This window comes from Triticum aestivum, chromosome 3A (assembly GCF_018294505.1).
Source record: "Triticum aestivum cultivar Chinese Spring chromosome 3A, IWGSC CS RefSeq v2.1, whole genome shotgun sequence".
NCBI classification, from domain to species: Eukaryota; Viridiplantae; Streptophyta; class Magnoliopsida; order Poales; family Poaceae; genus Triticum; species Triticum aestivum.
Window position 1 is genome coordinate 570,481,762 of NC_057800.1, and position 23,301 is coordinate 570,505,062.

The window sequence follows — 23,301 nt, forward strand, 5'->3', positions numbered from 1 at the left end:
ACGGGCCCACGAGGGTGGAGGGCGTGCCCCCCTACCTCGTGGCCTCCTCGAAGCTTCCTTGAGTAGACTCCAAGTCTCCCGGGTTGCTTTCGTTCCAAAAATGATTTCCGTGAAGTTTCAGGTCTATTGGACTCCGTTTGGTTTTCCTTTTTTGCGATATTCTTAAACAAGGTAAAAACAGAAACTCGCACTGGGCTCTGGGTTAATAGGCTAGTCCCAAAAATGATATAAAAGTGTATAATAAAGCCCATAAACATCTAAAATAGTAGATAATATAGCATGGAGCAATCAAAAATTATAAATACGTTGGAGACGTATCAGCATCCCTAAGCTTAATTCCTGCTCGTCCTCGAGTAGGTTAATGATAAAAACAGAATTTTTGATGCGGAGTGCTACTTGGCATAATTTAAATGCAATTCTTCTTAATTGTGGTATGAATATTCAGATCCGAAAGATTCAAGATAAAAATTCATATTGACATAAAAATAATAATACTTGAAGCATACTAACTAAGCAATTATGTCTTCTCAAAATAACATGGCCAAAGAAAGTTCATCCCTACAAAATCATATAGTTTAGTCATGTTTCATTTTCGTCACACAAGAATGCTCTCATCATGCACAACCCCGATGACAAGCGAAGCAATTGTTTCATACTTTAGTAATCTCAAACCTATAAACTTTCACGCAATATATGAGCGCGAGCCAAGGATATAGCACTTTGGGTGGAATAGAATAATGAGGGCCTTATGTGGAGAAGACAAAAAGGAGAAAGTCTCACGTCAACGAGGCTAATCAATGGGCTATGGAGATGCCCATCGATTGATGTTAATGCGAGGAGTAGGGATTGCCATGCAACAGATGCACTAGAGCTATAAATGTATGAAAGCTCAACATAAGAAACTAATTGGGTGTGCATCCAACTTGCTTGCTCACGAAGACCTAGGGCACTTGAGGAGGCCCATTGTTGGAATATACAAGCCAAGTTCTATAATGAAAAATTCCCACTAGTATATGAAAGTGACAAAACAATAGACTATCTATCATGAAGATTATGGTGCTACTTTGAAGCACAAGTGTGGCAAAGGATAGTAGCATTGTCCCTTCTCTCTTTTTCTCTCATTTTTTTGGGCCTTCTCTTTTTTATGGCCTTTCTATTTTTTGGGGGGCCTTCTCCCTCTTTTTTATGGCCTTTCTCTTTTTTTTTATTTTTTTCCTCACTTGGGACAATGCTCTAGAAAATGATGATCATCACACTTCTATTTATTTACAACTCAATGATTACAACTCGATGCTAGAACAAAAGATGACTCTATATGAATGCCTCCAGTGGTGTACCGGGATATGCAATGAACCTAGAGTGACATGTATGAAAGAATTATGAACGGTGGCTTTGCCACAAATACTATGTCAACTACATGATCATGCTAAGCAATATGACAATGATGAATGTGTCATGATGAATGGAATGGTGGAAAGTTGCATGGCAATATATCTCGGAATGGCTATGGAAATGCCATAATAGGTAGGTATGGTGGCTGTTTTGAGGAAGATATAAGGAGGTTTGTGCGTGAAAGAGCGTATCATATTACGGGGTTTAGATGCACCGGCGAAGTTTGCGCCACCTCTCAATGTGAGAAAGGGCAATGCACGGTACCGAAGAGGCTAGCAATGATGGAAGGGTGAGAGTGCGTATAATCCATGGACTCAACATTGGTCATAAAGAAATCACATACTTATTGCAAAAATCTACAAGTCATCAAAAACCTCGGCACTACGCGCATGCTCCTAGGGGGATATATTGGTAGGAAAAGACCATCACTCATCCCCGACCGCCACTCATAAGGAGGACAATCAAATAATACCTCATGTTTCAAATTTGTTACACAACGTTTACCATACGTGCATGCTACCGGACTTGCAAACTTCAACACAAGTATTTCTCAATTTCACAACTAATCAACTAGCACGACTTTGATATTATTACCTCCATATCTCAAAACAATCATCAAGCATCAAACTTCTCTTAGTATTCAAAACACTCATAAGAAAATTTTACGAATCTTGAATACCTAGCATATTAGGATTTTAAGCAAATTACCATGCTATTTAAGACTCTCGAAATAATCTAAGTGAAGCATGAGAGTTCATCTATTTCTATATAATAAAACCACCACCGTGCTCTAAAAGATATAAGTGAAGCACTAGAGCAAATGACAAACTACTCCGAAAGATATAAGTGAAGATCAATGAGTAGTCGAATAATTATGCAACTATGTGAAGACTCTCTCTCATTTAATAATTTCAGATCTTGATAATTTATTCAAACAGCAAGCAAAGCAAAAAAATGACATCTAAGAATAGCAAACATCATGTGAAGAAGCAAAAACTTAGGATCAACCGATAGTAACCGATAGTTGTTGAAGAAGAAAGGTGGGATGCCAACCGGGGCATCCCCAAGCTTAGACGCTTGAGACTTCTTAAAATATTATCTTGGGATTCCTTGGGCATCCCCAAGCTTGAGCTTTTGTGTCTCCTTAATTCCTCTCATATCACGGTCTCCCTAAATCTCAAAAGCTTCATCCACACATAACTCAACAAGGACTCGTGAGATAAGTTAGTATAACACATTGCAAAAACCTTATCATACTCTACTGTAGCAAATCACTAAAATTATTATTCAACATTGAATACTAAATGCATCTTCATATTTAATAGTCCTATCCTCAAATAGAATCATTAAAGAAGCAAACATATGTAAACAATGCAAACATAACAGCAATCTGCCTAAACAGGACAGTCTGTAAAGAATGCAGCAACATCCATACTTCCCTAGCTCCAAAAATTATGAAAGAAAATTCACACTGTAGTACATTTATTAGAGCTTAATATTTAAAAGGTTTCAACATTTTGTCACATTCTTACTTTTCTAGGGAATTATTGCAACAGCGGTAAACTTTCTGTTTTCAAACAGCAAGATGTGGACTTCTAAAATAGGCATAGTAAAGGCTATCAATGCCACTTTTATTGAAATAAAAGATGAAACAAATTGTTCTAAATAACAGAAAGCAAATCCTAACAAAATAAATTGACACTCCAAGCAAAAGACATATCATGTGGTGAATAAAAAATATAGCTCCAAGTAAAGTTACCGATGGAAGTAGACGAAAGAGGGGATGCCTTCCGGGGCATCCCCAAGCTTAGGCTCTTGGCTATCCTTGAATATTACCTTGGGGTGCCTTGAGAATCCCAAAGCTTAGGCTCTTGCCACTCCTTATTCCATAGTCCATCGAATCTTTACCCAAAACTTGAAAACTTCACGACACAAAACTTAACAGAAAACTCGTAAGCTCCGTTAGTATAATAAAGAAAATCACCATCATAAGGTACTGTAATGAACTCATTCTAAATTCATATTGGTGTAATATCTACTGTATTTCCAACTTATCTATGGTTCATACCCTCCGATACTACTCATAGGTTCATCAAAATAAGCAAACAACACATAGAAAACAGAATCTGTCAAAAATAGAACAGTCTGTAGTAATATGGATCAAACGTATACTTATGGAACTCATAAAATTCTAAAATGAATTTCTGGACCTGAGGAATTTATGTATTAATCATATTCAAAAATAATTAACTAAATAGCACTTTCCAAATAAAAATGGCAATAATTCTCGTGAGCGCTAAAGTTTCTGTTTTTTACAGCATGATCAACAAGACTTTCCCCAAGTCTTCCCAAAGGTTCTACTTGGCACAAACACTAATTAAAAGCATAAAACCACATATAAATAGAGGCTAGATGAATTATTTATTACTAAACAGGAACAAAAATCAAGGAACTAAAATAAAATTGGGTTGCCTCCCAACAAGCGCTACCGTTTAATGGCCCTAGCTAGGCATGATGATTTCAATGATGCTCACATAAAAGATAAGAATTGTAACATAAAGAGAGCATCATGAAGAATATGACTAGCACATTTAAGTCTAACCCACTTCCTATGCATTAGGGATTTTGTGAGGAAACAACTTGTGGGAACAATAATCAACTAGCATAGAAGGGCAAAACAAGCATAACTTCAAAACTTTAAGCACATAAAGAAGAAACTTGATATTATTGCAACTCCTACAAGCATATATTCCTCCCTCATAACAATTTTCAGTAGCATAATGAATTAATTCAACAATATAACCAGCACCAAAAGTATTCTTTTCATGATCTACAAGCATAGAAAATTTACTACTCACCACATAAGCAAAATTCTTCTCATGAATAATAGTGGGAGCAAACTCAACAAAATAACTATCATGTGATTGAAAATTAAGATCAAGATGACAAGTTTCATGGTTATCATTATTCTTTAAAGCATACTGTCATCGCAATAATCATCATAGACAGGAGGCATGCTTTCATCATAATAAATTTGCTCACCAAAGCTTGGGGGACAAAAAATATCATCTTCATCAAACATTGCTTCCCCAAGCTTGTGGCTTTGCATATCATTAGCATCATGGATATTCAAAGAATTCATACTAACAACATTGCAATCATGCTCATCATTCAAATATTTTATGCCAAGCATTCTATGTAATTCTTCTTCTAGTACTTGAGCACAATTTTCCTTCCCATCATACTCATGAAAGATATTAAAAAGATGAAGCGTATGTGGCAAACTCAATTCCATTTTTTAATAGTTTTCTTTTATAGACTAATTAGTGATAAGACAAGAAACTAAAAGACTCGATTGAAAGATCTAGAGATATACCTTCAAGCGCTCACCTCCCCGGCAATGGCGCTAGAAAAAAGCTTGATGTCTACTACACAACCTTCTTGTTGTAGACGTTGTTGGGCCTCCAAGTGCAGAGGTTTGTAGGACAGTAGCAAATTTCCCTCAAGTGGATGACCTAAGGTTTATAAATCCGTAGGAGGCGTAGGATGAAGATGGTATCTCTCAAGCAACTATGCAACCAAATAACAAAGAGTCTCTTGTGTCCCCAACACACCGAATACAATGGTAAATTGTATAGGTGCACTAGTTCGGCGAAGAGATGGTGATACAGGTAGTATATGGATAGTAGATATAGGTTTTTGTAATCTGAAAATATAAAAACGTGTAAGGTAACTAATGATAAAAGTGAGCGTAAACGATATTGAAATGCGTTGAAACAAGGCCTAGGGTTCATACTTTCACTAGTGCAAGTTCCCTCAACAATAATAACATAATTGGATCACATAACTATCCCTCAACTTGCAACAAAGAGTCACTCCAAAGTCACTAATAGCGGAGAATGAACGAAGAGATTATGGTAGGGTACGAAACAACCTCAAAGTTATTCTTTCCAATCAATCCGTTGGGCTATTCCTATAAGTGTCACAAATAGCCCCAGAGTTCGTACTAGAATAACACCTTAAGACACAAATCAACCAAAGCCCTAATGTCACCTAGATACTCCAATGTCACCTCAAGTATCCGTGGGTATGATTATATGATATGCATCACACAATCTCAGATTCATCTATTCAACCAACACATAGAACCTCAAAGAGTGCCCCAAAGTTTCCACTGGAGAATCACGACGAAAACGTGTGCCAACCCCTATGCATAGGTTCATGGGCGGAACCCGCAAGTTGATCACCAAAACAAACATCAAGTGAATCACGTGATATCCCATTGTCACCACAGATACGCACGGCAAGACATACATCAAGTGTTCTCAAATCTTTAAAGACTCAATCCGATAAGATAACTTCAAAGGGAAAACTCAATCCATTACAAGAGAGTAGAGGGGGGGAGAAAACATCATAGGATCCAAATATAATAGCAAAGCTCGCGCTACATCAAGATCGTATCACCTCAAGAACATGAGAGAGAGAGAGAGATCAAACACATAGCTATTGGTACATACCCTCAGCCCCGAGGGAGAACTACTCCCTCCTCGTCATGAAGAGCATCGGGATGACGAAGATGGCCATCGGAGAGGGATTCCCCCTCCGGCAGGGCGCCGGAACGGGTCTAGATTGGCTTTCAGTGTCTACGGAGGCTTCTGGCGGCGGAACTCCCGATCTATTGTGCTCTCCGATGGTTTTAGGGTATATGGAGATATATAGGCGGAAGAAGTACGTCAGGGGGGCCACGACGGGCCCACGAGGGTGGAGGGCGCGCCCAGGGGGGTGGGTGCGCCCCCCTACCTCGTGGCCTCCTTGAAGCTTCCTTGAGGTAGACTCCAACTCTCCGGGTTGCTTTCCTTCCAAAAATGAGTTCCGTGAAGTTTCAGGTCAATTGGACTCCGTTTGGTTTTCCTTTTCTGCGATATTCTAAAACAAGGTAAAAATAGAAACCGGCACTGGGCTCTGGGTTAATAGGTTAGTCCCAAAAATGATATAAAAGTGTATAATAAAGCCCATAAACATCTAAAATGGTAGATAATATAGCATGGAGCAATCAAAAAATTATACATACGTTGGAGACGTATCAGGGAGTTGATGCGTCCATTTTGCATCATCCTTTTATATCGATATTTATTGCCTTATGGGCTGTTATCACATTATGTCACAATACGTATGCCTATTCTCTCTTATTTTACAAGGTTTACACGAAGAGGGAGAATGCCGACAACTAGAATTCTGGGCTAGAAAAGGAGCAAATATTAGAGACCTATTCTGCACAACTCCAAAAGTCCTGAAACTCCAGGAAGTCAGTTTCAGAATATATAAAAAATATTGGGCGAAGAAAGCACCGGAGGGGGCCACCCACCGTCCACGAGGGTGGGAGGCGCGCCCTACCCCCTGGGCGCACCCCTGTCTCATGGGCCCCTGGCAGGCCTCTGGTGCCCATCGTTGGCTATATGAAGTCTTTTTCCCTGGAAAAAATCATAAGCAGGCTCTCAGGACGAAACTCCGCCGCCATGAGGCGGAACCAATCTAGGGCTCCAGCAGAGCTGTTCTACCAGGGAAACATCCCTCCGGGAGGAGGAAATCATCACCATCGATCCTCTCATCGGGAGGGGGTCGATCTCCATCAATATCTTCACTATCACCATCTCATCTCAAACCCTAGTTCATCTCTTGTATCCAATCTTTGTCTCAAAACCTTAGATTGGTACCTGTGGGTTGCTAGTAGTGTTGATTACTCCTTGTAGTTGATGCTAGTTGGTTTATTTGGTGGAAGATCATATGTTCAGATCCTTTATGCATATTAATACCCCTCTGATTATGAACATGAATACAATTTGTGAGTAGTTCTGTTTGTTCCCGAGGACATGGGAGATGTCTTGCTATAAGTAGTCATGTGAATTTGGTATTCGTCTTCCGCCGCTGTTTGTAAAAGCTCTGGAACCTGCCATGACATCATCTTCAAAAAATTTGGAAACCCGCCACGACATCATCTCTAACGGATCCTTAGCTTAAATGGTTTCCGAAAATCGAGGCGTCCATTTAGCTGGATAATCATTACTTTTAGCCTTCCTCGATTTTTGCACCTGCCTGTTCACCTATCTCCTTATAAATAGGCACGGCCGGTCCTTCCTCTTTCTTCTTCTTCCTTCTCTCACAACCTCTCTGCCGCTCGAGCTCCGCCACCGCAGCGCTCACCGTCGTCCTCAACTTTGGCCGCTGCATCACCCTGAGCTTGTCCAGAGAACAACGGCGACCCTCTGCAGTAGATCTGCATTCGTAAGCCCTTGCTTTCTCACACCTTTAGATTTGCATTAGGGTTCGCGAGTTCTTTCTGTGTTCTTCGCTGTTCATCGCAGATTCCTTGCAGTTTCTCCACCGTACACTCCTTTGATCTAAAATAAGTATAAAACCTATGCGGTAGTTGTTTTGCATCCATTTCAGATGCTAGCAGATCCTTTTCTCTTGTACAAAGGCCTCTTTAGAACTGACGAACTCCTCTGCACTGGTTTTTTAGGTCCAGATTTATTTTTCTTTTTGAACCATCTTGATCTAAAATAATAGCAATAGCTTGTGAAACTTGTTTGTCTCAGTACTTAATCAATTCTATCTTAGACAACTTTCAAATATCTTGAGCCATGGCGGCTTAGCATACCGGCTCATTTCTCCTTCATATATCATTAGCCCCTACTTAAGCCGCCATTACTCATCTCTACTATAATCATTTAACCTGTAATTCCACCAATTAATTTGAATCGGCAAATTATTTTCTCTTCAGCTTGTCCTTTTTCATCATGCCGTCAAAAGTGCCAATAGTCTGCAACTGGGTCCCTTTCATAGTCATGAATGACATTTTGAAGGATTTTGCCACCATCGGATACTTGCCGAAGAAGAACATCATGTCCTATTATGCTCCTGACCCGGCCGAAGAACGACCTCAGCCCAAAGACGGTGAAGTCATCATTTTTACTAATCACATGAACCCGGGTTTTTCACCACCCAACTCAAAGTTCTTCAGAGATGTTCTGCATTTTTTCAAGCTTCATCCACAAGATCTAGGACCCAACTCCATATCCAACATCTGCAATTTTCAAGTTCTCTATGAGGTTTATCTTCAGGAAGAACCTACCGTTGAACTCTTCAGAGAGTATTTCTATCTGAACCGCTAGAATGAATGCACCAACGGCCCTAGCTTGGAACTTGGTGGAATTTCGATTCAGCACTGACATGGCACTGTCTTTCCCTTAGTGGTCTTACCAAGCCATCACAAGGATTGGAACCAAACTTGGTTTTATTGCGAAGACACGTCTCCAGCTGATGAAAAACCAATGTCGGGTTATCGCGTGGAGCGTCTGGATTCTAAGTTTGCGCTCCCTGACAAGCTGACTGTCGCTGAATGTAAGAAGCTCATCACGTCCATCAAAAGGATTCAAGCCTTGTTGGGAAACGGCCTGACTAGAGTTGACTTGATCCGTTGTTGGATCGCATGGCGGTTCATCCCTCTGAGCCGCTAAGCCAACTTGATGTATAAATATGGAGGAGGCCCAGATGATCCTCTGCGTCATAGTTCTGTACAACTGACTAAAGAGGTCATTGTCAAAATGTCAACCACCCTCGTAAATAGTAAATACGAGCACTGCAGTAAAGTTGGATTGAATCCTTTCTGCAAGCTTAACCCGGTACCAGAGGTAAGTCCCCTTGACTCCCTTTTTTCTTCAGTAGTTAAGTATTTGCATGACCTTTAACATGGTATTTTCCTACATGCCAAGTTTGACTTTTGGAAGGCAAAATACGATCATGACGCTGCCAAGAAGGCTAGAGCCGCCACCATAGCCGCCAAGAAGACGACCCGAAAGTCCAAGAAGAAAAGAACTGCTTCTGATATGTTCAAGCTAGATGATGTTTCTGAGTCGGAGGTATCCCTTGACTCTCTTGGCCTATTTTTTAACAACCTTATTGATACTGACTATTGCCAGGATGACACGTGAGCCAGCCAGGCAGTAGAAGAAGAGGTAACTATTTCCTCCAACTCAGAACCTTTGCCAAGACAGAAACCTCGACTGGTAACCCGGAAAGTAAGGTTTTCGCACCCTTTGGCTTATTTGGATCCTCATTTTCTTTTGAAAATGCAGCAACATGAGAGCCGCCGTCAGGCCCAAACCAGTGACGATAATGAACTGCTCTCCGGCTTACTGAAGACTCCTCGGAAACGTCAGAATGAGGTTTATTTTCACCTTTATATTTCACTTTTGTCAATGAATCTACTTCCTTGCTCTCTTAATTGTGATTTTACTATTGCAGAAGGTTTCTCGTTCGTCCGGCGATTCTTCACAAACTCAATTTCCGGCTTTCAAGACTACCCCCGGGTAAAGAAAAATATCTTTCTTCTGCATCTTTAGATCTGTATCATTATATTGACTCATGAAATTCCTCTTAGTGGTCAAGCAAAGCCCAAGAAAAAGAGGGTGGATAAGCCGGCGGAAGACCTGAAAGACCCTTCTCCTGAGCCAGCAATACCAACTGCTCCTGAACAATCCGAAGCACCAGAAGACCATGCTGTCAATATTCAATCCGACCTTCCTGAGCCGTCCGCTGATGAGACCGTTCTCAATCCATCCACCGCCGGGCTGTCCAGCTCAGCTGACCCACTGGCGCCTTCTGACAATGACATCTTAATTACTGGTAGCCGATTCGTTGAGCCGGGCAATCCAACTATACTGGCCAGGCACTCTGCCAAACAAGAGGCCTTGGAAAGGCAGAAAGTACATTTTGACGTCTCTCACTATGCTCACCTGAACATTAGTGACGTGCCGTCTAGATACCTCAGTCATGTGCGTTCCAGCCATGACTCGGAAATTGAGATGGTCAAGCAGCTGCAACTGAAATATGAGGTATGTTCCCCGGCTTTCACTAGTTTACATACGCTCTGCCAGCCCCCAAATCTTCGGATTATGATGAACCTGAATGATCTGTAGACTTATGATATAGTTTGATGCTCTGTCTTAGATTTTCCCTAAGTCCAGTGGATTAGCATAAATTTGACCTGTAGTCCCCAAGTCTTGAGCAAAGCAAAGTGATGATTTAAGACTTGCTTCAATATAAATTTTACCACTTTGAAGAAATCAATGTTTTTCATCTTAATCACTAGTCAAAACTGAGTATTCCTCATATGTAGCCCCCAAGTGTCGGGTTGTCATGCTTGCAGCAACCTAGGACTTGTAATTGCCTGATGCCCATAAAAGCTTCAACCAGTGTAGCTCCCAAGGGCCAGGTCATTATGCAATAATGAGAAGGGACTTTGTAAATATGATCATGTAAACTTTAACAGCAATGTGTAGCCTCCAAGGGCCGGCTTAATTTATCATGGATGAGCCGGTACTTGACTTCATAACTGTCTTGAATTAATCCGGCTCAAAATGATAAAACTTTCTTAATGTCATGCATTAGCCCCCAAGTGCCAAGCGTTGTTACTTGTAAAACAGTTGGGACTTTAATCATAGACGAACCATTTTGCATTTTAAAAAATTGCTTTGGCAGACATTAGCCCCCAAGTGCCGAGTGGTGTTGCATTGCAAAGCACTTGGGACTTTAATAATTATTTCCTTTATTGAAATAAATTTTTAACAAACATGTGCATGTTTGTAGACCGCCATAACTGAATTGGGTTCTCAATTAACTGATGCAAAGACCCAGCTGGTGGATCAAGAAACGGAGATAAAAAATGTTGACTCCAAACTCCAATTAAGCCTCTCTGAAGCTAAAAAATTGAAGACTAGTATTGATGCGGAGAGAAAATCCTGGGCTGATGAGAACACCTTGCTGATACAGCGTGCTGAGACAGCTGAGGCGGCTCTCAAGGAGGTTACCACGGAGCTCACCGACTTAAAAATCGTGTGTCTCAGATGGTCTCCGCAGTCTTCGGTGAGTCATTTATATTATTTACTTAAACTCTATTTTTACCAGAAATATAAGCCGCCTGGTTAACCCTTTAAAATACTCATAGGTCCATGGAGCAGCAATTTGAGCCAAAACAGCGTGACAAAACTCAAGGCGGTTTACACCCTGGTGGAGCAACTGTACACTGGGGCTCAACGAGCGCTTGCTATTATCTCCCCAGCCAACCAGGGACCAAACCTCTTGAGTGATGTTTTGAAGAAATTATCCATCTTACCCGCCAGATTCCAAGAGGTCAAGCGGTCTTGTGCAAGAGCTGGAGCCCTAACTGCTTTAAGCCGCTCCAAAGCTTGGGTGCCGGAACTAGACCCGACTGACGTAGCCAAAGGGTATCCCCCCTTGAAGGAAGACAAGACTCCATTTGATCAAGATGACTTTGTCGCTTGTGTGAGGGAAGTTCGTCCTCAGGATACCATTCTTGGCGACGAGACCAACATTGATAAGTATCAGCCGGGTTTTGATGTTGATAATAAAAAGATGGCGACTCCTTCATATAAAGTAACAGATCTCATCCTGCCGGTTCGCCAACACACCTTTGCTCCAGAGATTGACCCGGCTGATCTGATTGATGAAGGAGCTGAGTTCGTTGCTCTTCATGGGTTCAACTGGTCTAAGCCCAGCTTCCATTCAGTGGAGGGAGATGAACCGGCGAGGGAGGAGTCATAACCGTCCAAATAATCCGGCCAAGACTTGATGACCCAGCCTTAGCTTAACATCCATTGAAGAGAAAAAAAAGTTTTAACCTTTTTTGGCTCCCAACGCCTTGAAATAGGCTAGCTTTAAAACTTGCATGTTCTGCCTATGCCATCATGCATATCATACTGCATCTGACATTTTATACGTCATGTCAATATATGATTTATATCTTTTATCATATCTGAAGTGTTTAAACCTGTTCCTGTATGTAGAAGATGAGAAACTGTCCTGGCGGTTTACCGTTGGACGGGTCAAAACACCCAATACATAACTATGAAATTACCATAGCAGAATAATTGGGACCATGTGTAAAGATAAACAAGACTGAAAAGCCTTTGAAAAATAAAAAAACACAGATAGGTCTGTTTATGAATGACAATGTCATACCTGTGTTCTTTGACTTTGGACTCCCGGCTTATGTGACCCGGATAGTAAGGGTGACAACCCAATCATTTTATAAGTCAATACTCCATATGCCTGATGACTGTTATACATTGGCAACTTATTGTCAAAGAACCAAGCCGGTTTAAATTGAAACCAAACTTATAGTTAGATTCGAGACAACAAAAAACTAATAAAACAAAAGAGTATCTTTTAAACAATGTAAATCAAGCATTAAGAAAAATTTGAAGGCTTCCGATTCGAATACGATCGGTAAACTGGACCAAAGGGGTTAAGCTAGGATTCAGATACAATCATGTAGCCCCCGGTGGCTTTGGCGTTGCGCCGATCAAGAGGGTACCGACAGCTATGTTCTCTTTGGTTCAAATACGACCTATGTTTGAACAGGAAGCCCCCAAATGACCTTGAGAGGTTTTTAACGACCCTGATTCGAATACGATCCAAGTCGGACCCAAAAGGGGTTGAGCTATGATTCGCATACGATCAGGAAGCCCCCTAGTGAGTTTGGCTTTGCGCCGATCAAGAGGGTTATGACAACTATGTTCTCTTTGGTTCGAATACGACCTATGTTTGAACAGGAAGCCCCCTAGTGACCATGAGGTTTAACGGCTAGATACGAATATGATCATGAGCCGGACCAAAAGGGTTAAGCTAGATTCGAATACGATCAGCCCCCAACTGGCAGTTTTAATAATTAGAATAATAACGATATATGGTCAAAAAAGGACAGAGGTCCTGCTTTATTACTTATCATAATATATACAACTTCAAAGTATGTACATTATGAGAGCTGGTGGCTCAAGTGTAGTAAGGCCGAAGATGAGCAATATTCCACCATAAGCCGGGGTTTTAGACCTTTTAGGATTTCCTGATTGGCTCTTTCAGCTTGACCATTGGATTGGTGGTGAGCTATTGATGAAACATCAAGCCAGATTTGTTCCCGTTGACACAACTCTTCCATATCTCCTTGGGACAGGTTAGTGCCATTATCAGTGATAATGTTGTGTGGAAAGCCAAAACAAATGATCACTGTCGGTGTCAAAACCGGTGGATCTCGGGTAGGGGGTCCCGAACTGTGCGTCTAAGGCGGATGGTAACATGAGGCAGGGGACACGATGTTTTACCCAGGTTTGGGCCCTCTTGATGGAGGTAAAACCCTACGTCCTGCTTGATTTATTCTTGATGATATGAGTATTACAAGAGTTGATCTACCACGAGATCGGAGAGGCTAAACCTTAGAAGCTAGCCTATGGTATGATTGTGTGTATATTATCTATCGACTAGCCCGGCCTCGGTTTATATAATGCACCAGAGGCCTAGGATAACAAGAGTCCTAGCCGAATACACCGGTGGGGAGGAGTCCTTGTCTTGATCGCCAAGTCTTGTGGAATCTTCCTTGTATGCGGCAGCTGTCCGAACTGGCCCATGAGTATACGACACGGGGGTCCTCGGCCCAATCTAACAGATCGGGGGATGACGTGTTGAGTACCCCCTAGTCCAGGACACCGTCAATCACCTTCTACATGAATTGAACCGCCGTGGCCGCATCACACTTACAGACCGGTTCTGCCTCAACCCATTTTGTGAACTTGTCCACTGCCACCAAAAGGTGCGTCTTCTTATCTTTGGACCTTTTGAAAGGTCCAACCATGTCAAGCCCCCAGACTGCAAACGGCCAAGTGATTGGAATCATCCGCAATTCTTGAGCCGGCACATGCGCGCGTCGTGCAAATTTTTGACACCCATCACACCTACTGACCAGATCCTCCGCATCGGCGTGAGCCGTTAGCCAGTAAAAACCATGACGAAAAGCTTTGGCCACCAGAGACTTTGAACCGACATGATGGCCACAATCTCCTTCATGGATGTCACAAAGAATTTCCTGACCCTCTTCAGGAGAGACACAACATTGAAATGCTCCGGTGACACTGCGATGATATAACTCACCATTGGAAATTGTCATTGACTTAGACCGCAGGGTTATCTGTGCCAAGGTCTCATCCTCCGGCAACTCACCACGGGTCATATAAGCCAAATATGGCATTGTCCAATCTGGAATGACATGAAGAGCCGCCACCAATTGTGCTTCTGGGTCTGGAACAGCCAAGTCCTCCTCTGTATGCAACTTAACAGAAGGGTTATGCAGAACATCTAAAAAGGTGTTAGGCGGCACCGTCTTACGCTGAGATCCCAACCGGCTTAAAGCATCGGCCGCTTCATTCTTCCTGCGGTCAATGTGCTCCACCTGATAACCCTTGAAGTGTCCAGCAACAGCATCAACCTCACGGCGATAAGCCGCCATGAGAGGGTCCTTGGAATCCCACTTGCCTGATACTTGCTGAGCCACTAAATCTAAGTCGCCAAGGCACCGTACCCGTCTTAAACTCATTTCTCTAGCCATTCGAAGGCCATGGAGTAGGGCCTCATATTCAGCTGCATTGTTAGTACAAGGAAACATCAACCGCAACACATAACAAAATTTGTCACCTTGAGGAGAAGTTAAGACAACTCCAGCCCTTGAGCCTTCCAATTGTCTGGACCCATCAAAATGAATCGTCCAATATGTGTTGCCTGGCTTCTCTTCAGGTATCTGCAACTCTGTCCAATCATTAATGAAGTCCACCAGTGCTTGAGATTTGATGGCAGTATGTGGTACATACTTTAAACCATGAGACCCAAGTTCAATGGCCCACTTGGCGACTCATCATGTGGCATCTCTATTTTGAATAATATCTCCTAAAGGAGCAGAGCTAACCACAGTAATAGGATGACCCTGAAAGTAATGCTTAAGCTTCCGGCTTGCCATGAACACCCCATAAACAAGCTTCTGCCAATATGGATATCTCTGTTTGGACTCAATGAGCACATCACTGACGTAATAAACCGGCCGTTGAACCGGATGCTCTACAACAATGGCCACACTAACAACATGTGTATTAGCAGACACATATAACAATAGTGGCTCATTCTCAATGGGAGCGGCAAGAACCGGTGGCTCGGCGAGCTGTCTTTTCAGATCTTCAAAGGCAGAGTTAGTAGCGTCACTCCAGATAAAGTTATCTGTTTTCTTCATCATCTGATAAAATGGCATAGCCTTCTCACCTAACCGGCTTATGAACCGACGTAAAGTTGCGACACGACCTGCCAGCTGCTGAATGTCATTGATGCACGCCCGCTTAGCCAAAGATGTAATCGCTTTAATTTTCTCTGGATTAGCCTCAATGCCTCTGTTAGACACCAAAAAACCCAAAAGCTTGCCAGCTGGGACTCCAAAAACGCACTTGGCTGGGTTAAGCATCATCTTGTAGACCCGGAGGTTATCAACGGTTTCCTTCAGATCATCTACCAGAGTTTCCTTCTCTCTGGATTTCACCACTATATCGTCCACATAAGCGTGAACATTATGCCCAATCTGATTATGAAGACAGTTCTACACACACCGTTGATAAGTCGGCTGGGCACTTTTAAGCCCAAAAGGCATAGACACATAGTAGAAGGCTCCAAACAGAGTAATGAAAGTCGTCTTCTCTTGGTCCTTCACTGCCATCTTGATCTGATGATAGCCAGAATAAGCATCCAGAAAACTCAAACGCTCACAACCCGTTGTAGCATCAATGATTTGATCAATACGAGGGAGAGAAAAAGGATCAACCGGACAAGCCTTGTTTAAATCTGTGTAATCCACACACATACGCCAAGTGCTGTTCTTTTTTAGCACAAGCACCGGGTTAGCCAACCACTCTAGGTGAAAACTTCAACAATAAACCCGGCCGCCAAGAGCCGGGCCACCTCTTCTCCAATAGCCTTGCGCCTTTCCTCATTGAACCGCCGAATACCGACTGGCTTAAACTTGGGATCAATATTGAGAGTGTGCTTAGCGAGTTCTCTCAGTACACCCGGCATGTCAGAAGGCTTCCATGCAAAGATGTCCCGGTTCTCATGAATGAACTCGATGAGCGCGCTTTCCTATTTTGGATCCAAGTTAGCACTGATAATGAACTGTTTGGATGAGTCGCCAGGCACAAAATCAATCATTTTGGTGTCGTCAGCTGATTTAAACTTCAGCGCTGGCTCATGCTCCGTGGTTGGCTTTTTCAAAGACGTCATGTCCGCCGGGTCGACATTATCCTTGTAAAACTTTAACTCCTCTGTCGCACAAACAGATTCGGCGTAAGCAGCATCACCTTCTTCACATTCCAAAGCTATCTTCCGACTTCCATGCACTGTGATAGTGCCCTTATAACCCGGCATCTTGAGCTGCAGATAAACATAACACGACCGTGCCATGAATTTTGCATAAGCTGGCCGTCCAAAAAGAGCGTGATATGGGCTTTTGATTTTGACCACTTCAAAGGTTAACTTCTCCGCCCTAGAATCATGCTCATCTCCAAAGGCTACTTCCAGCTCAATCTTACCAACTGGATATGTCAACTTGCCAGGTACTACTCCATGGAAAACGGTGTTGGATGTCTTAAGACTTTTGTCAGTCAACCCCATGCGACGGAATGTCTCATAATAGAGGATGTTGATGCTATTGCCTCCGTCCATGAGTACTTTAGTGAATTTGTACCCACCAACCTGAGGGGCCACCACAAAGGCCATGTGACCCGGATTATCAACCCAGGGAGGGTGATCTTCCCTACTCCACAAAATAGGCTGCTCAGACCACCTCAAATAACGTGGAACCGCCGGCTCAACAGCGTTCACATATCTCTTATGAAGCTTCTGGTCCCTTTTGCATAAACTGGTGGTGAATACATGATACTGCCCACTGCTCAACTGCTTTGTGTTACTCTGATACCCGGATTGTTACTCTGATACTGGCCAGATTACTGATTATAGCCGCCTTGATTGCCTTGAGGGCCCTGGCCATGAAAACCGCCGCCTCCTGAGCCGCCGCCCGGGCCATGAAAGCCGCCACCGCCTGAGCCGTTGCCAGGTCCATGATTACCGTCGAACATGTTAGAATTCTTGAAAGCCTTCATGATCGTACAGTCTTTCCATAGATGGGTGGCCGGCTTCCCCCGGGTGTCGTGTCTTGGACAGGGTTCATTTAGCAGCTGCTCGAGGGTGGGACCTGACCCGCCTTCCAAGGAGGTGGCCTCCCCTTACGTTGTTGATTGTTACCCTATGCACTGGTGGTAGCCACAAACTCCAGACTACCATCAACCTTATGTTTATTATTACCTCCTTGATTCGCCGGGTTATGCTGGTGACCCTTCCCGTTGTCGTTCTTCTTTCCCTTCCCTATCTTCTCTTCGTCAGACGCGGGATCCTTGGTACTATCAGAGTTAGCGTACTTGCCAGAGCCGCCATCAGCTGGCCCATGTCATTACAATCACGCTTGAGCTGCCCCAGCTTCTGTTTCAGAGGTTCAAAACGGCAATTTTCTCCAACATTAAGACCACGGAGCTGACATCCATCTTGTCGGATGAATGTATTATTTCCTTCACCCGGTGCACCCAATGGGTCGTGGATTCACCTCCTCTTGCTTGCAATTAGTCAAATCCACAATCGACATGGGCTGCTTGCATGTATCTTTGAAGTTCAGAATGAACCGGGCTTTTAACTCTTCCCATGAGCCGATGGAATTGGGTGGCAACCCCTTTAACCAAGTGTGAGCTATTCCATCTAGCATCATAGTGAAGTACTTGGCCATTGCTGCATCACTGACCTCCAACAATTCCATGGCCATCTCATAACTTTCAATCCATGCCCCGGGCTGTAAGTCGGCTGTGTAATTAGGCACCTTGCAAGGCCCCTTAAATTCCTTTGGCAAACGCTCATTACGCAGAGCCGGCACCAGACAATGGACACCTCCTATCCTCGTAGACACACCTATTTCAACAGAGGCCGTTTGGTAAACCGGAAAAGCCTGGTGAGCCGCCTGCTCAGCTGCCCGCTGAATCGCCTGCTCAGCCTCTTGGCGGATCCTCTCCTGGTCCACCAAGTTAAGAGCTCCATCATGCGTCGGGTCATACCTGCGTGGCTGGTTATGGCACTGGGCACTGCTTGACATGGCCGCTGAATCCATATGCCTGCTATAGCTTGGGCTCCGGCTTGGGCAAGGGGTTGAATGAATCATGTCTCGACTATAAGAGTATCACTCCTGCTGTGCCAGAGCTGTCTGAAGAACATCTCTGACCCTTCGTGTTTCGATCAACGTCGGGGACTCGCCTTCCATTGGGAGAGCCGCCGGACGTGCCGATGCAGCAATCAGATTCTCCAAAAGGGTTAGAAAACTGACCTGGCGGTGTTGGTGTATGATGAGGCGGAGCCGTATTCACCCGAGGGGGTTCCATAGCTCGCGGCTGAACCGGCGCCCCAGCCCCGGGTGTTGTAATCCGGTTTGCCTCCCGCGGGTTACTGGGACCAGCCCCGGGTGTGTGGAAGAGATTCCTAGGATCATAAGTCAGGGGCAGACGCGATTGAGTCTTCTGGTGCCTTCTCCTCATGACCTTCTTTGACGCGTTCAGATTCATCGAAAGTTGAAATGCCTCTGATTGATACTGCTGAGCCCGAGCGTCCAAAGCCGCCCGTTCTTCAGCCATCCGGATGTCCTCCGCCGCCAAGTTTTCCTTGGCTTGAGCTACCTCCCCACGTAACCGTGCCACTTCTGCATCATGCTGAGCTTTGTCCGCCGGTTCAACCACGGTGGTTAATAGGGTCGTTATCCTATCCATGAGATCCATCAGCACCTGAGCCGGCGGGCACGGGGGGTCTCCTGACCCAGCCGCTGCCGATCCAGTGGTTATCGCTGCTGCAGCCGTAGAGTTTTGAACGGGCTACGTACCAGCCATGAAGATCCCAGCTCTGTTCGGCGGCTCAAAGGGGTCCTGAATACTGCTGCCATCGGAATAGCCCCTAAGCCCGCCATCCTATAGTTGATACAATGAATCCGTCTCACCTGTGGACGACTCACCGTCAGAGTGGACGACCGTCTCACCGCCATCCACAGATCCTTCAGAAAACTCCCCTCCATGGATGCAACCCACGAAGGCACGCCTCACGGCGGGCTGAGTTCGGGCGGGTCTCGCACGGTGAGCCGTCTCGATGAGGTCGTTGCAGATGTCCAGCTCAGGGCCCGGCTCGCCGATCCGGTCGATGAAGACGTGGATTCCGCCGAAGGGGACCCGGTACCTATACTCAATTGAGCCGGCGTCGGGGCCCCAACCTGCATCGTCGATGTAGAGCTTGCTGCGACGACTCTTGGTCATCTGGCCCACAGCGTATCCCTTGAGCCCTTCAAAGCTGCCCTTCAAGAACTCAAATCCACCGTGCACTGGCCCCACAGTGGGCACCAACTGTCGTGGAATTGTCACGGCAGATGTCCTAGTGAAAGGACTTAGTCGTGGAGCCGTCGCAACTAGGAAGCTTAAAGGGGTTAATCAGGACAAAGGACACGAGAGGTTTTTATATTGGTTTGTCCCCTTGTGGTGAAGGTAAAGCCTAGTCCAGTTGATGTGGTATTTGCTAGGTTCCGATGACCAAGGAGCGAAATACGCAAGCTTGGCTCTAGATCTGTTGTTTCTTGACCTAAGCCGCCGACGGGTCGTCCCCTTATATACACAAGTTGACGCCCTACGGCCAATAGAGTCCCGGTCGGCTCATACAACGTGTCCGGCTCGGTGATGTCTTTTACATGCCTTACTTTACAAGTCTTATCATACATGGCGGTTTATACTCATGGGCCTTAAGCCGCCTCTCGGCTTCGGCCTACTACAAACCGTATCATAAACCGTCACCTTGTGTACTCTTCCGGCTTCCTTTAGTTAACCCGCCATTGCTATTGACCCAGCCCCTCCTGGGCGGGTCATTCCTGGTAGTTATATCCCCAACAGTTAGGTTTACCATAATACTTCTTTTGTAGTTGCGGATGCTTGCAAGAGGGTTTAATCATAAGTGGGATGGTTGTCCAAGGAAGGGCAGTACCCAAGCACCGATCCACCCACATATCAAAATATCAAAATAATGAATGCAAATCATATGAGCGTGATGAAAACTAGCTTGACGATAATTCCCATATGTCCTCGGGAGCTCTTTCCTTCATATAAGAGAGCACCTAGGCTAATCCTTTCCTACAAAAAGGATTGGGCCATCTTGCTACACCTTATTTACTTTTGTTACTTGTTACCAGTTACAAATTACCTTATCACAAAACTATCTGTTACCGATAATTTCAATGCTTGCAGAGAATACCTTACTGAAAACCGCTTGTCATTTCCTTATGCTCCTCGTTGGGTTTGACACTCGTACTTATCGAAAGGACTACGATAGATCCCCTATACTTGTGGGTCATCACTCGACCCTGTGGCGGCGGCAGAATGGGACCCACCTCCTCGCGAGCCGCGCCGTCTCGAAGAGCGCCTTGAAGAGCAACATGTCGGCGCCATTGTCGGAGACGCAGCAGGCGAGCATACCCGCGGGGTAGTCCGCCACGAGCACGGACAACACCGTGTTGGCTGTCGCCAGGGCGGCTCCCTGGCCGCGTCCGTCGCGCTCACGAACATGTCCACGCCCGCCAACCTTCGCTCGCCGCCGGTGTAGTCATCCTTGTTGAGCCTATGGAGGTGTGTGGCACGGTTGGTCAGGGAGAGCTTGGGCAGCTGCGCAGCTAGCCACGAGAGCGCGAGCCAGGACTCACACGGACCAATTCTTTAGGGTCCACCGCGCGTGCGAAGTCCTCCATGGGGAATCGGGATGGCTAGTGCCCGCGCGCCGCCGCCGCTTAGGGTTTCAATAGGATGGGGACACTGTAATGGGAGGGGAGGGGAGAAGGTCGTTTGATCTGTGGGGGTTTGTGCGGGAGGCGATGGGCGGTGCAGCGGCGAGGGAAGAGGGAGGTGGGCGGCGGATTTCGATCTGGAGCGGGGAGATGGCTGCAAGGAATCTGGAGCGCTAGGGTTCGCGTGCGGGGCTGTGGGTCGGGCTTTGTGGGGTGAGAGGGTGAGGGAGTTTTACTTTTTAGACAAAGAGGGGGTGAGGGAGAAAGGGCTGCCGTCGGATCTGGGAGCATACGATGGCGTTGGAGGCACGATCCGCGTGACATGCCCATGGACCAATCAGAACCCAGTACACGTTATGACCATCTAAGTTGGTCGTAATCAACTAAAAATAAGGTGTTGAATCATATAAATACTTTTATGATATGAGAAATTCAAATGGTCAGTCTTATGGCCACATTCATGCCATAGTTTGTTCAAATGATATCATATTATGCACAAGGGTGCATCTTGGAATGGCAAACAATGTTGCCTAAGGAAGTTTTCATTTTCTTTGGAAGAAAAAATCATTTACCATTTTTCGAGTGCCCAAGATGAGTTTTTTTTGTGAAGGACCTACCATATATTTGCTGCAAAATGGGACCATGTCATTTGTATAAAATACTAGGCCATATATAATGCACAATTGACAAAATGGTTGGTTGTCAAAAGTTTTTATACACTTCTGGTGAAAAAGACAAATTTCTGTCGATTCACTTGGAAGCGGGTCAAATTTGAACTGCAGCTGCCTCATAGTTTGCTCTTTATTTTTCCCAAAAATCATTTATAGGTACATAAGTATCTATTTAATCAGAGAAACACAAATAAAAATTCCATGATTCAAACACTAGCTAGGGACGGTCATGCCCGCCGTTTTGACCGCATTTTGAAAAGGGCATAAAAAAATCATAAAAAAACAAAAAATGGAAAACCTTCGCATTGTGTCATTATATGTGACCAAGTTAGCAGGAAAAATAATAAACTTGTAGTACGACAATTATTTTAAAAACGTGTTCTAAAAAAAGAGCTATCATGCGTGAAGATGCATGGCTTTCGAGCCAAATTATCAAACTTATATCCACATTCATGGCAAAGTTTGTTCAAATGATCTCATATTGTGCACAAGGGTGCATCTTCGGATGGCAAACAATGTTGTCTAAGGAAGTTTCCATTTTCTTTGGATGAAAAATCTATTTTCTATTTTTGGAGTGCACAAAATGAGTTTTTTTGTGACGGGCATACCATATATTCGTTGCAAAACGGGACCAAATCATTTTTATTAAATAATAGGCCATATTTAATGCTCAATTGACCAAATGGTTGGGTGTCAAAAGATTTGATCCAACTCTCGTGAAAAAGACAAATTTCCGCCTATTTAGAAGAAAGCGGGTAGAATTTGAACTGCGGCCTCCTCATAGTTTGTTATTTATTTTTTCCAAAAATCATTTCTAGGTACGTAAGTATCTATTTAATCAGATAAACACAAAAAGTTTTACAAGATTCAACCACTAGCTAGGAACAGTCATGCCCGCCGTTTTGACCGCATTTGAAACAGGCATAAAAATTTCAAAAAAAATCAAAAAATTGGAAAACCTTCGCATTGTGTCATTATATGTGATCAAGTTATCAGGAAAAATAATAAACTTGTAATACAGTATTTTTTTGTTTTTAAAAAGTGTTCTCGAAAACGAGCTATCATGTGTGAAGATGCATGGCTTTCAAGCTAAATGATCAATCTTATGGCCATATTCATGGCATAGTTTGTTCAAATGATCTCATATTGTGCACAAGGGTGCATCTTGGGATGGAAAACAATGTTTCCTAAGGAAGTTTTCATTTTATTTCGACGAAAAATTCATTTTTTATTTTTCTAGTGCCCAAAATGAGTTTTTTTGTGAAGGACCTACCATATATTTGTTGCAATATTGGACCAAATCATTTCTATAAAATAATAGGTCATATTTAATGCACAATTGACAAAATGGTTGGGTGTCAAAAGATTTGTTCCACCTCTCGTGAAAAAGAGAAATTTGCGCTGATTCAGTAGGAAGCGGGTAAAATTTGAACTGCAGCTGCCTCATAGTTTGCTATT

At 43.9% G+C, this 23,301-nt stretch overlaps 1 pseudogene; it reads right to left on the minus strand.

Annotated features, from left to right (window-relative positions):
- Positions 1–21,136, minus strand: part of LOC123056992 (putative cellulose synthase A catalytic subunit 11 [UDP-forming]) — a 48,544-nt pseudogene extending 27,408 nt beyond the window's left edge.
- Between the last annotated feature and the right edge of the window lie 2,165 nt (positions 21,137–23,301).